The sequence below is a fragment of the Schistocerca gregaria genome, chromosome 5, assembly GCF_023897955.1.
Source record: "Schistocerca gregaria isolate iqSchGreg1 chromosome 5, iqSchGreg1.2, whole genome shotgun sequence".
NCBI classification, from domain to species: domain Eukaryota; kingdom Metazoa; phylum Arthropoda; class Insecta; order Orthoptera; family Acrididae; genus Schistocerca; species Schistocerca gregaria.
In genome coordinates, this window is record NC_064924.1 from 50,671,882 (window position 1) to 50,685,737 (window position 13,856).

Consider the following 13,856-nt stretch of genomic DNA (forward strand, 5'->3'; position numbering starts at 1 on the left):
AAACATGTGCTATGTGCTTCATTTTAACAATTTCACCTACGTTCTCTTGCAGTTATCCTCTTTATGTGCTGCATTCCACTTTGCAACTGTTGACGTGCAAACTGCCTATGTAGCCTTTCACTTTTAATTTTAGTCCTATTTTAGCACTTGCTGCATTTTAGTGACACTCGTCCGTTGTTGTTTCCGTTCGGACGCTAAAGACTACACTGTTGAGCGCCCATATCCACCATATCCTATCCTATCCTATTTCTTAACGAATGTGAATTACATATTTACTAGAAAACACAAGCGTACCAAGGCTATGAGCCCCCGAGACGAGCGCAAGTATTTTTCTGTTCTGATTGGCTGAAACACGTTGTAGCTTCATAGTGCTTTGCGGGCAGCTCGTTGATGTCGCTCGCTGACAAATCCCCATTCTGAATTCATTTAAATCAATTCCTATAATCTGTATTCCCAAAAATTAACCCGAAATAACAATTTCTTCCGCGTGCTCGCGGAGACAGTACACGATGTTAGACAGGTCTGCCAGTTCCTTTGACTCTTCGGTGTAGTCGCGCCAACATTCTGTGCCATCCCGCAGCCGCACCGCTGGCGGTTGACTGCGAGCAGCCGGACGCAGGACATACCGTCCCATGAGTAGACCACAACACAAACGGCTGCATTTGGTGTAGCACCGTGAATGGGAAGTATGGACGGCTGATGAGTGGTGCAGCCGCACTGTAGCCTGCGATGAATCTCAGGTCTACTCTACCCCAGGCGTCTCTGTCGCCGAGTATGGCGGCGGCGTGGGGAAACGTCAAATTCCTTCAATGTTTTGAATGCTACCTGTGTATGATTAGTTTGTGCGTCAACTCCCACCAAATGCCAGTGTGCACGATACCAAGAACTAACTACAACAGCTGTGGGCTACCGTGCCATATTAGGGAAAAAACGGCTTTATGATACAGTTCTCAACCGAATCAAAGCACAAGAGGGATATGTCATAAAGAATCCAAGAGCTCCAGAATGAAATTTTCACTCTGCAGCGGAGTGTGGGCTGATATGAAACTCCCTGGCAAACTAAAACTGTGTGCCCGACCGAGACTCGAACTCGGGACCTTTGCCTTTCGCGGGCAAGTGCTCTACTAGATGGGCACACAGTTTTAGTCTGCTAGGAAGTTTCAATCCGAGAGTTGGTACTACTCTGGATTGTTTCATGCAACAACAATGAAAATACCGTCAGGTGTCATCGGGAGCTTGAGGAAGACGCACGTGTCTTTTTTTTATCTCTGTGTACAGTAACATAAAATTGGCGTGAGATAGAAATGGACCGTGCAAGGGTCTCGGGTAGTGTGACTGTTGAACAGTCGTGATCTAAACTTTTTGCGGCAAAATGGTTCAAATGGCTCTGAGCACTATGGTACTTAATAATATCGGAGGTCATTAGTCCCCTGGAACTTAGAACAACATTAACCTAACTAACCTAAGTACATCACACACATCCATGCTCGAGGCAGGATTCGAACCTGCTACCGTAGCGGTCGCGCTGTTCCAGACTGAAGCGCCTAGAACCTCTCGGCCACACCGCCCGGCCTATGTGCAAAAACTTACAGAAATCCACAATGCTTTAAGTGAAGTTTGTGGTGAGTTTACAATAGATTGAAGTACAGTTTTACCTTGGGTTAATCGTTTTCATGGTGGTGTTATGAGTACAGACGATAATCCAAGACCAGGGAAGTCAAAAACGTCAACAAATGAACGAAGTGTGAAACTTGTGGCAGTTGTTCTAGAAGAAGATGGTAGTGCGATTTGTGAGGAATACTATGAAGCCACGGGAATTCTCCCAACATCAGTATTCCGTATTCTGTCAAAACATTTGAGGAAGAGAAAATTTTTTGCGAGATCGGCCCCACAATGTTTGACTACTGAAGAGAAGCAGAAACACCTGGACATTGCAACCTTGCTCAAACTACGATTCGATAGTCAAAGTCAAGGATCCTTGTGTAGAACTGTCTATATTGATGAGTAGTGGATCAGAGACTTTGAATCGGAGCTGAAGTCACGGTCCAAGCTTCAGGTCGTTTGCGTCCAGAAACTTTCCATGCGTTGAATGAAATCTCAAGCAAATGATGATTTTTGCTTATGATCACCAAGGAATCATCATGACACATAGAGTGCCATGTGGAACAAGTGTCAGCAGTTTATTATCGCAGCTCCACGCAAAACCTGCGCAGAGAAATACACAAAACCCATCCTCAGTTGCTCGAGCCAGGGCCATTTCTTCTCCACGACAATGCACGCCCTCGTATTGGCGCTGTTGTAGCCCCAATGCTGCGCGAGCACTGATGGGAAACGCTGCCGCACCCTCCCTACAGCCCCAACGTGAGTCCACCAGACTTAGACGTCTTCCCGAAGTTGAAAAAAAAAAAAACCTATGCTTGGACGTCGTTATCTTTCTCTGGAAGAGCCATTCGACAGATGCACAGAAGTGCTGTCCTGGACGGAATAACAGAGTTTCAGTTTTGTCTAAAATCTATGATGGACACGTCGAGACGGTCCGCTCGCGCTAACACTTGAGGCCTCTAACCTCCATCGCTGCTAACTATTAACACCCAACCTCCATCACTGTTGGCTGCTCACCTCCAACTGGCACCTCGTCCAGCCACACAGAGTCTCTAACAGAGGGCGCACAGCGCTGTCAGAGTTGTTAATGCAGCCTATCGCGCTGCCAACACACAGGCACTCAAACAGGCTACTTACAACACTCTGTACGAAGCATGTATGGCAGTAAAACTGAGGTACGTACACCGACGGTAAGAAGTCATAACACCAAATATAATTAATGTAGAGTAATGAAATTTTGGGAAAACATTTGTCTAGGTAGCATTGCAAGATCACATGTTAATGTAAGCACAAGATAAGCCACTACAAATATGAAATGCTGATACATTCATCATCGGTGTTGAAAGGTCTCTGTTGGATTCCTTTCATGTTAATTTCTTAAATCTGTTGTCATTTACGGCATACATTCCACTTCTAAATTTACTGTGGTGTTTCTGACTCTATCTGAGAAGAGACTGAGCAGTGGAACGCATTACTTTTACACATAATCAAGAACGATCTGTCACACTACTACACTTTAAAACACAGTTTATATGTAATTCATGTCACACAGTATCATACGGAACCTACATCCGCTTTCTTTTATATACTGTATAAGATACTGTCATCCCCCTTCCCTTCTGTGTGAAAGGATGAATGAGCGAATGTATTTCTAGTTGCTTGATGGCAGTAGACAAGCCTGCCTGCTAGAGAACAGTAGGACCAACGTCGGAACAGGTAGCTATGCTTTCGAAAAGCAAAGAGGTTTCTATTCTTAGTATGGTCCTGTCCGTCCCTTGACATATTGGTATAGGAAGCTGGCTCTCTGGTCACTTCTGTTTGTATCTGTGAAGCACCCTCGGTAGGGGCCCACGGCAATCTGTCCACGGCGAGCGTCTGAAGTGGTAAGATCTCCGGCTAAGTGCGTCTCTGCTAAGTCCGTAGGACAATGGATTTCTTAAGTTCAGCCTAACTGAAAATTTAATCACCTTTATTTCAGGTTTAGATCTAAAATATCTAATGTTATCTTAAATTGCAACGCAGTGTGATTTGAGTGTGAAGTTTAGAATATCTTCCAGTAGTTGCTTTGTCACTGCCTTGTGAGTAAAGTGGAACCACGTGTTGAGGATCCGTAACTAAGATCTTCAATCTTAAATGCGAATGTGCGTGAGATTATAACGTCTCGTATTGTCAATATTTTTCAATACAGCAACTTTTCCTTATGTTCAATCCACGTGAGGTGTACTTTGTGAGACCAGTACCACGCACTTATACAATTGTTAGATCAATCAGGTTAATAGTAAGACGATAGTAACCATTTCGAGGTTTTTCTTTTGTAAATTGCGTTTCGATGTAATTTATTTTAATTATCAAAATTACTGTGGAGTTACACTCTTTGTGTTAAAGAAGTTGACCAGGTGAAGCATGTGGTGGAATCATCAAAGTAGGCCTCAGCTATTCTTTTCGGGAAGATTTCACAGAGAGTTATTATGAATTTAGTATGCCAATGTGTGGTAATTTCACGACGGACAGGATTGCGCTACGAACGTAACTTCTTTTGGTGAAAATTAAATCGATTGGTTGTGGTTAATTTCCTCTTGCATATGTTTCAACGTTCTTCATGTGTTATTTTACGAATGCAGTGTTGTATGCAGTCTCCCAATCTTGGCTCCATATTTGATGTGTTCCGTAAGATTACAAACTCATATTTTCACAGTCCTAAATAAGGCAACCAGCTTAGTTATGACTCAAGTTTAATATGCTGAAATTTTAACGGAACAATGATCAATATATATATATATATATATATATATATATATATATATATATATATATATATATATATATATATATACAGGGTGATTCAGAAATGCATGTAAATATTTTAAGGGTGTATTTGTGAGGTAAATATAAGACAAAAATGTTCTATAAATGTTTTTCCATAAACGTTTAATTCCAGAGTTATCGTTAAAATACGAAAGTCATGTCCGTATCAAAACGACGTCAGTGCAAGCAGCAGGATGCCATATTCTGGTACGTAATGCACATACGTATCTCCCAACAGTTGATTCGAAACTGCATGAATAGTGTTTGTTTGTGACTGCAATTGCTGTTTACTCCTACTGTACAGAAGAAGCGCTGATGTTGTTGGTAACGGAAACGTACTTCCTGTCGTTCATTCATCGTCGGAAGGCTACAGGTTTCGTGCACATGATGTACTCAAACAGTGAGTATGCTGATATGTACCTTGTGTATGGTGCAGCAGATGGAAATGCACTTGCAGCAAGACGAAGGTACAGTGAGCTGTTTCCAAGACGACGGTTACCAAGTCATCAGACGTTTGTATCTGTGGACAGACGTATGCGGGAGTATGGCATTCGTCCTGGGCCACATTCAGGTCGACCACTTGAGCATGCAGTGAACATCGAGGAACATGTTTTGGACCTGGTAGACCAAGATCCATCCATCAGTACGAGACAAATTAGTGCAGCTGTACGACTTCCACAATCTACTGTATGGCGGCTGCTTCGGAGACAACAGTTGCATCCATTTCACGTGCACAAAGTGCACGAATTGACACCTGCAGACTATCCTCGCCGTCAGCAATTCTGCCAGTGGTTACAAGAGCGTCATTTGAATGATCCAATGTTCATTCGGTGGATATTATTCACAGATGAGGCCATCTTTACTCGTGCGGGTGTAATCAGTTCGCATAATATGCACCAGTGGGCTGTCGAGAATCCTGGCGCGAGAATTGTGCGTGGATATCAACATCAATTCTCCATAAACATTTGATGTGGTATTGTGGGGAATGACTTACTCGGACCTCATGTTCTACCTCCAAGGCTGACTGGGCACGCTTACCGTGAATTTTTGGAGGGGGAATTGCCTGGATTGTTACAGGATGTCCCTCTTGCAACACGAGCCACCTTGTAGTTTATGCACGATGGTGCTCCTGCCCATTACAGCCGCAACGTAAGGGCGTACCTCAATGATGCGTATCCACATCGATGGATAGGTCGCGGAGGACCAATTGCTTGGCCAGCCAGATCACCTGACCTGAACCCTTTAGACTTTTATTTATGGGGCCGACTAAAGACATTGGTGTATTCTTCTGCAGTACCGAACAGAGAAGTGCTACAACAAAGAATTGAAGGTGGTTGTGAAATTATTCGTGGAGAGTTGAACGGACTGTGTAATGTGCTGAGATCATTGCGGCGACGAGCACGGGTCTGTCTGCAAGTTCAGGGACAGCATTTTGAACATGCATTGCATTAAGATTTGTGCAAATACAGTACAGTACAGTCTGTAAATTCTTCGCGTATTTTCCTTACTTATTTTGCATTGATTTAGTTCAATCAACAGGAACTAAAGTAATACAGTATTCGCGAGGAATTGTTTCAGTTTGTTACGTCACGTTTATTTACCAGTTTGCGTTTTTAGTCCAAATGCACTGTAATTAAACTGTGAACTCTGGGAAGTAAATACTTTACATTGTATTGAATGTATTATCATGTTTTGTTCATAACTCTGTAATAAGTCAAGTATAGCAAAAATTGTATAGAACATTTTTGTCTTATATTTACCTCACAAATACACCCTTAAAATATTTACATGCATTTTTGAATCACCCTGTATATATATATCACCGGTTGGCATACGATGACTATTAAAAGATTATAATTAATGTTAGTCTAGTTGGGAATTTGTTAAGCTAGACTGGATACCTGGTGAAACAATTGCTCAGTAATGAAAGGTTAACTTCCCCACACAGCTCACGGCTTTTAACCCGCTTTTATTGTCTTGAATATCAACACCGCTTTAAGAACAACTTAATGCATCAATATTACAGTGTAACAGACAGAATGTTGAATGCTAGCATACGAACGTGCCTGCATTGTGTTATAGAGTTGCCAGATGTCAGTTTGTGGGATGGAGTTCCATGCCTGTTGCACTTGGTCGGTCAATGTAGGGACGATTAGATTATGGCGATTGTGGATGACGCCAGATATGTTGTCCGATGATGTTCCTATACGTGCTCTATTGGAGACAGATCTGGTGATTGAGCAGGCCAAGGAGACGTGTCGATACTCTGTAGAGCATGTTGGGTCACAACAGCGGTATGTGGGCTAGCGTTATCCTGTTGGAAAAAACATCCTAGAATTCTGTTCATGAATGACAGAGCAACAGACAAATTGGTTGCAGGCCGTCAGCTAGACTCCGCCTCACCATCAGATGGAAATCACTGGCGCCAGGGCAGAAAACACAACACATCTGCACCCTGCTCTCCCAGTGAGCTCTTGCTTGACACCACTGAAGTGGCAAACGGCGGTTGGATTGGGGTCAGTGGGATTCACACTACAGGGCGTTTGGCTCAGAGATGTCCACGAAGTAAACGATTTGTAACAGTTCTTTGCGTCAATGAGGGAACTGCTGCTCAAATTGCTGCTGCAGCTGCAGTATTATGTGCCAGAGCCATACGTCGAACGCGATGTAGAGGAAGAAAATTTTGTAAAAAGTGTCTGTCTTCACTGTTGTTGTTGTTGTTGTGGTTTTCTGTCCTGAGACTTGTTTGATGCAGCTCTCCATGCTACCCTATCCTGTGCAAGCTTCTTCATCTCCCAGTACTTACTGCAACCTACATCCTTCTCAATCTGCTTAGTGTATTCATCTCTTGGTCTCCCTCTACGATTTTAACCCTCCACGCTGCCCTTCAATGCTAAATTTGTGATCCCTTGATGCCTCAGAACATGTCCTACTAACCGGTCCTTTCTTTTTGTCAAGTTGTGCCACAAACTCCTCTTCTCCCCAATTCTGTTCAATACTTCATCATTAGTTATGTGATCTACCCATCTAATCTTCAGCATTCTTCTGTAGCACCACATTTCGAAAGCTTCTATTCACTTCTTGTCCAAACTATTTATCGTCCATATTTCACTTCCATACATGGCTACACTCAATACAAATACTTTCAGAAAAGACTTCCTGACACTTAAATCTATACTCGATGTTAAAAAATTTCTCTTCTTCAGTCTACATTTTATATCTTCTCTACTTCGACCATCATCAGTTATTTTGCTCCCCAAATAGCAAAACTCCTTTACTACTTTAAGTGTCTCATTTCCTCAGCATCACCCGACTTAATTCTACTACATTCCATTATCCTCATTTTGCTTTTGTTGACGTTCATCTTATATCCTCCTTTCAAGACACTGTCCATTCCGTTCAAGTGCTCTTCCAAGTCCTTTGGTGTCTCTAATAGAATAACATTGTCATCGGCGAACCTCAAAGTTTTAATTTCTTCTCCATGGATTTTAATACCTACTCCGAATCTTCCTTTTGTTTCCTTCACTGCTTGCTCAATATACAGATTGAATAACATCTGGGAGAGGCTACAACCCTCTCTCACTCCCTTCCCAGCCATTGCTTCCCTTTCATGCTCCTTCACCCTTATAACTGCCATCTGCTTTCTGTACAAATTGTAAATAGCCTTTGGCTCCCTGTATTATACCCCTGCCACCTTTAGAATTTCAAAGAGTGTATTCTAGCCAACATTGTCAAAAACTTTCTCTAAGTGTACCAATGCTAGAAACTTAGGTTTGCCTTTCCTTAATCTTTCTTCTAAGATAAGTCGTAAGGTCAGTATTGCCTCACGTGTTCTAACATTTCTACAGAATCCAAACTGATCTTCCCCGAGGTCGGATTCTACCAGTTTTTCCATTCGTTTGTAAAGAATTCGTGTTAGTATTTTGCAGCTGTGACTTATTAAACTGATAGTTCGGTCATTTTCACATCTGTCAACACCTGCTTTCTTTGGGATGGGAATTATTATATTCGTCTTGAAGTCTGATGGTATTTCGCCTGTCTCATACATCTTGCTCACCAGATGGGACAGTTTTGTCAGGGCCATGTTTCGACTCAGGTCTTTCGGTGCTCTGTCATACTCTTCACGCAGTATCGTATCTCCCATTTTATCTTCATCTGCATCATTTCCATAATAATACTGTCCTCAAGTACATCGCCCTTGTATAGACCCACTATATACTCCTTCCACCTTTCTGCTTTCCCTTGTTTGCTTAGAACTAGGTTTCAATCTGAGCTCTTGATATTCATACAACTGGTTCTCTTTTCTCCAAAGTTCTCTTTAATTTTCCTGTAGGCATTATCTATCTTACCCCTAGTGAGATAAGCCTCTACATCCTTACATTTGTCCTCTAGCCATGCCTGCTTAGCCATTTTGCACTTCCTGTCGATCTCATTTTTGAAACTTTTGTGTTCCTTTTTGCCTGCTTCATTTACTGCATTTTTATATTTTCTCCTTTCGTCACTTAAATTCAATATTTGTTGTGTTACACAATGGTTTCTACTAGCCCTCGACTTTTATCTACTTGATCTTCTGCTGCCTTCACTATTTCATCCCTTAAAGCTACCCATTCTTCTTCTACTGTACTTCTTTCCCCCATTCCTGTCAATTGTTCTCCTATACTCTCCCTGAAACTCTGTACAACCTCTGGTTTAGACAGTTTATCCAGGCCCCATCTCCTTAAATTCCCACCTTTTTGCAGTTTCTTCAGATAATAATTAGCTTTCTTATCTGAGAAGGCGTTCTAGGTAGCACTCACCATGCACTGAGAATAGCTTCAGCATTGTATAAAAAAGGTTGACAGAAATAAAGAGCACCAATTGTGTCATTGACTTATTTCTATATGGTTTAATAAAACATGTACAAACATAAAATATCATTTGAAAAATAAAAATGTCCAAAGAAAATTATGTTTTGTTCTAAAGTTTATTTAGACGCTAACGGTGATAATAGGGGGGGGGGGGGGGAGGGAGGGGGTCGAGGTACTAGTAATATCCGATCGTACTCGGTGGCAACGGTCTCAGAAAGATTGGAAAAGGCTGGTGCAAATTGAAAAAAACATTACAGCATTAATACCCTGCTAGAAAAAAGTTAATATACCCGGAAAGACAACGTTGACTTTGATCCGGTGTCGGGTAGTTGCTCTCATAATGGTTTCAACGTCGTCCGCCAACAGATAGCGGAGTAGCACACCAGAGAGCCATCTGTGTGTACCCATTAATAGGGCATGTTCACAGCGAGAAGGCTCAGCGTGATGCAGACGTCTGAAGCAAGCAGGCATTCGTGCCACAGAGAAGCACTCATGCTTGACTGCAACCAACTGAGCGTGTTCCAAATGGATAACCTGTGGTCCTCCTCGTGGCGGGATTGTCCTTTCGGAGAATGTCACGCAAGTTGGAAGTGCTGTGTCAGTTGTGCAACGATGCTGGTACCAGTAGTCATGTAAACACTGTCACACCCGAAAACGAGGTTTTGGCCGTCCACGCAGCACAGACGCCCGCCAGGACTGTAGTATTATGAGGGTAGCAGTGGCAGACCGTACAGCCGTCACAGCTCAGATAAGAGGGTTTGTAAGCCCAGACGTGTGAACAAGAGCTGTTGCGAACCGGTTATCAGCTGTGGGACTATGGGCACGCACACTTCTATCCCGTCTTCCACTCACGCCACACCAGCGACCTGCACGGCTCGACTGGTGCTGTCAGAGGATCACTTGGAAGATGGAATGGCGCGCCGTGGTCTTCAGCGTAGACTTGGTGATTGATGTCCCGTAGAGCGCATTCGTGATAGACATACACTCCTGGATATGGAAAAAAGAACACCTTGACACCGGTGAGTCAGACCCACCATACTTGCTCCGGACACTGCGAGAGGGCTGTACAAGCAATGATCACACGCACGGCACTGCGGACACACCAGGAACCGCGGTGTTGGTCGTCGAATGGCGCTAGCTGCGCAGCATTTGTGCACCGCCGCCGTCAGTGTCAGCCAGTTTGCCGTGGCATACGGAGCTCCATCGCAGTCTTTAACACTGGTAGTATGCCGCGACAGCGTGGACGTTAACCGTATGTGCAGTTGACGGACTTTGAGCGAGGGCGTATAGTGGGCATGCGGGAGGCCGGGTGGACGTACCGCCGAATTGCTCAACATGTGGGGCGTGAGGTGTCCACAGTACATCGATGTTGTCGCCAGTGGTCGGCGGAAGGTGCACGTGCCCGTCGACCTGGGACCGGACCGCAGCGACGCACGGATGAACGCCAAGACCGTAGGATCCTACGCAGTCCTGTAGGGGACCGCACCGCCACTTCCCAGCAAATTGGGGCCACTGTTGCTCCTGGGGTATCGGCGAGGACCATTCGCAATCGTCTCCATGAAGCTGGGCTACGGTCCCGCACACCGTTAGGCCGTCTTCCGCTCACGCCCCAACATCGTGCAGCCCGCCTCCAGTGGTGTCGCGACAGGCGTGAATGGAGGGACGAATGGAGACGTGTCGTCTTCATCGATGAGAGTCGCTTCTCCTTGGTGCCAATGATGGTCGTATGCGTGTTTGGCGCCGTGCAGATGAGCGCCACAACCAGGACTGCATACGACCGACGCACACAGGGCCAACACCCGGCATCATGGTGTGGGGAGCGATCTCCTACACTGGCCGTACACCTCTGGTGATCGTCGAGAGGACACTGAATAGTGCACGGTACATCCAAACCGTCATCGAACCCATCGTTCTACCATTCCTAGACCGGCAAGGGAACTTGCTGTTGCAACAGGACAATGCACGTCTGCATGTATCCCGTGCCACCCAACGTGCTCTAGAAGGTGTAAGTCAACTACCCTGTCCAGCAAGATCTCCGGATCTGTCCCCCATTGAGCATGTTTGGGACTGGATGAAGCGTCGTCTCACGCGGTCTGCACGAACGCTGGTGCAACTGAGGCGCCAGGTGGAAGTCCGTTCCACAGGACTACATCCAGCATCTCTACGATCGTCTCCATGGGAGAATAGCAGCCTGCATTACTGCGAAAGGTGGATATACACTGTACTAGTGCCGACATTGTGCATGCTCTGTTGCCTGTGCCTATGTGCCTGTGGTTCTGTCAGTGTGATCATGTGATGTATCTGACCCCAGGAATGTGTCAATAAAGTTTCCCCTTCCTGGGACAATGAATTCACGGTGTTCTTATTTCAATTTCCAGGAGTGTACTTTGTACTGGCCCCACCCCAGGGTTCGTGGTGTGTTGTGCGATAATCTTCAGCTCTCGTTCGTCTTTGGTGTTTCTAGAGCGTGCGCTGACCAGCGCTCGGTGCGTGCAGAATGTTGTTAGATCTGTTCTTTTGTCGTTCTTGCAACTGGAAGGTGATGTCTTGTTCGAACAAGATAATGCTCGCCTACACACAGTCTGGAAAAACGTGCTCTGCAAGACGTGGAGGAACTTCCGTGGCCTCCTCGATCTCCAGACTATTGTCCAGTCGAGCGTGTGTGGGATGTGAGGAGACGAGAAGTGACTCGTGCTACTCTTCAACCAACAACTGTCAGAGAACTACGTGAACAGTTCGAGCAGGCTGGCATAACGATCCCAGGGCAGTATTCGCGATCAGTACAATCGACTGGATACCAGTTGTCATCCTCTGCATAGCCACCTGTGGAGGCTACATCACTTACTACGAGGGCTATCCACAAAGTACATTACGTTTTGGAATTAAAAATAAATGAAGTATTGGAATTTTTTAAAATTATATGCAGATGAAAGCCACACTTAAATACTAGTTGCCATTTAAATTAAGGCACTTATCGTAGCGATGGACGAGCTTGGAAATTCCTTCGTCCTAAAATTCGACCGCCTGCGCCTTCAACCACGTGCTTACCTATTCTTGAAGCTGTGCGTCGTCATCAAAACGCTGCATAGCCAACCACTTCTTCATTGCTGGGAATAAGTGGAAGTCGCTCGGTGCCAGGTCGTGACTGTACGGCGATGAGGAAACAACTCCCACTTAAAAGATTTGAGAACTTCACGAGTGGCATTTGGCGTGTGGGCCCAAGCGTTGTGAATCAGCAGGATCTTTGAGCCCCACTTTCCCCTGCGCTTGTTTTGCTCCTCTGAGGTTGTACAGAGTTTGGAAATACCTTTGAGAGTTTATTGTAGTGCCTCTTTCCAGGAAATCCACAAAAATCACACCTTTTCTGTCCCAAAAGACAGTCGCCATCACCTTCCTTTCCGACATTGTCTGCATGCATTTCTTGGGTTTTTGGCGGCTATTTGTGTGCCCCCCCCCCCCCCCCCCCCCTGCGTTGACTGCAATTTTGTCTCGCAGTTCACATGCTTAACCCATGTTTCGTCACCAGTAACGATGCGATCGAGTAATGAGTAGCCATCTTTATCATAAGCGTCCAAAAACGTTAACGCTGCAGCCATTCGCTGATTTTTGTGAATCTCTGTCAAGATTTTTGGTATCCATCTTGCACAAAACTTGTGGTAACAAAGCTTTTCGGTAATGATTTCGTGCAACAAACTTCGTGAAATTTGTGGAAAACTCATAGAGAGTTCCGTTATTGTGAATTTACGGTTTTCACGGACCGCGGCGTCGACTTTTTCGACAAGTTCGGCAGTCACTATGCTGGGTCTTCCACTTCGCTCTTCGTCGTGAACGTTAGTTAGACCATTTTTAAATTTTATGACCCACTGACGCAGTCCACCTTCAGTGATTATGTTGTCCCCATACACTTCACAAAGCTGCCGATAGATTTCTATCGGTGTACAGTTTTTTGCAGTCAGAAACCTTATTACAGCACGCACTTCACACTTCGCGGCATTTTCAATTAACGCTGACATTTCAAACTGTCACAGTAACTCAACGGAGTACAGCACGAACCTCTCACTAGCACGGCAGGATGCCGACTGAGCAGCGGAATGCCATGACACCAAGATGGCCGCGATAGCCCCGGCCCTAACGGACACACACGAAAACGTAATGTACTTTGTGGATAGCCCTCGTAATACGAGTGTCTCTGCATGGTTCGATACCTGGTACTTCACAAACGTTTGTGCTATTGATCTGTAAATGTAATCAATTCATGTACTCCATATGCACTTTTGGAACAATAAATCTTGAGTGAATTGGAAACCTCTGGTAGGGTGTACTAATTACACACACCAAAAAAGGTTTTGCATCATCCCAGTTCCCAGAACTCCTAAAGATAGACTTTGACTGTGGATATTGTGTCACGGACAAATTCCCTTTGACTGTTGAGAGATGTCACTAAATCCGCCCAAAGATGTAAACAACCATGCATGAGCAGCGCCTATCAGACGGAGGCGGTCCGACAACCGATCAGTTCCAGTCATTCCACCAGGAAGGAGGTACACGGCACGTGTTGTCCGTATTCAGTCATGCCTAGACGGTCAGTACCGCAGTTCGATC

General features: G+C 44.8%; 1 protein-coding gene across 1 annotated transcript in view; it reads left to right on the forward strand.

Annotated features, from left to right (window-relative positions):
- The window catches only part of LOC126272146 (probable cytochrome P450 6a13), a 153,392-nt gene that overhangs the window by 19,060 nt on the left and 120,476 nt on the right, over positions 1 to 13,856 (forward strand). The window lies entirely within an intron of this gene.